General features: G+C 42.3%; 1 non-coding gene across 1 annotated transcript; it reads right to left on the reverse strand.

Annotated features, from left to right (window-relative positions):
- Positions 1 to 296: 296 nt before the first annotated feature.
- Positions 297 to 403, reverse strand: LOC145123167 (small nucleolar RNA R71). Its single transcript, XR_013715040.1, has one exon. It is a non-coding gene; the product is annotated as a small nucleolar RNA R71 (small nucleolar RNA).
- Positions 404 to 1,378: the final 975 nt, after the last annotated feature.

Below are 1,378 nucleotides of genomic sequence, written 5' to 3' on the forward strand. Positions count from 1 at the left end.
GCATAAAATGAGCGTTGTTCAAAAGAAGTGGGCGAGTGTTTATGAGGATTGTGAGTATTTAGAATTAGGGGGGGTCCTTAGGAAAAATTTTAGACACAAATGCACGCGTTGCGGTCTTAGCATAAGGGCTGGGTTTGATTGGAATTATTTTAAGTAATGCTAGTATGTTAAAATTCAATTTTGCTTGGGGGCAAGCAAAAGTCAAGTGTGGGGTATTTAAAGGCGCCGTTGCCGGGGAATAGCAAACGTGTGGGGTATTTTTCATAGACCAGTTTTTCCCTCTTTCAAAAATAGCCAATTTGAAGAAAGCCATAGCTAATTTTGAACAACAAGCTGGAGAGTCACTATATGAGGCGTGGGAAAGGTACAAAAGCTTACTGAGGAATTGCCCACATCACGATCTAAACAGCCAACAAGAAGTCTCCATTTTCTATGATGGAGTAAATGTGACAACTAGTCAACTCCTTGATTCGCAAGGACCACTCACGAAGAAAGCACCCCCGGTGATAAAGGCCCTAATTGAAGAATTCTCTAAGCACTCTAGAGACTATCATAACTCAAGGAATGAGCTGAGCCGGGGGGCGGTGAACTCAGTTAATGATAGCATGGCAGCAATGATGGCTAAACTAAAGAAATTTGGATCGAATAATGACTAAGATGGACCAATCCATCCATGCCATTAGGGTCGGTTGTGAAAATTGTAGAGGGCCTCATCTCACTAAAGATTATGATCTAGACGAAAACGGGAACCGAAGGGTGCAAGTGTGCTATTCAAGTGGTGATAGGTATGATGACAATTGGCGAAAACCCAAAAAGGATTGGCTTCCTTATGATGAGTACAAAAAGGCAAAGGAGGAGAAATTTAAGCAAAAAGAAAGGGGCTATTATCAAAAAGAGGAACCGGTGTTGGAGAAGAAAGCTGATTTGGAAGAGATGTTCACAAGATTTGTAGCCGCGTCTGAGAAGAGGCATAATGATTCAGATGCTGAAATGAAAGAGCAACGAAATATGCTTAGAGAACATCAAGCTATGATGAAGGATCAGCAAAATATGCTTAGGAATCAGCAAGCATCTATTCATAACATCGAAAAACAGCTAGGTCAGCTTGCACAACAAATCAACCAAAGAGCACCCGGTGAACTTCCTAGCAATACCGAGCAAAATCCAAGAATGGCGCATGTGAATGCAATAACAATAGATTCTGAGCCAATTTACACTCCTCTGACCGCTATCCAGAAAAATCCCAACAAAGTGCGAACAGAAGAAAGTAGCTGGGATTTGAGTAAACCCGACTCGACTCGCCGAGTTGCCATCATGGACTCGACGAGTCGACAACCTGATACCAAAAACTGCTCTCTTTTGAAGCCTTACCGACCCT

This window comes from Lactuca virosa, chromosome 6 (genome assembly GCF_052849685.1).
Source record: "Lactuca virosa cultivar CGN04683 chromosome 6, Lactuca_virosa_CGN04683_v6, whole genome shotgun sequence".
Classification (NCBI taxonomy): Eukaryota; Viridiplantae; Streptophyta; class Magnoliopsida; order Asterales; family Asteraceae; genus Lactuca; species Lactuca virosa.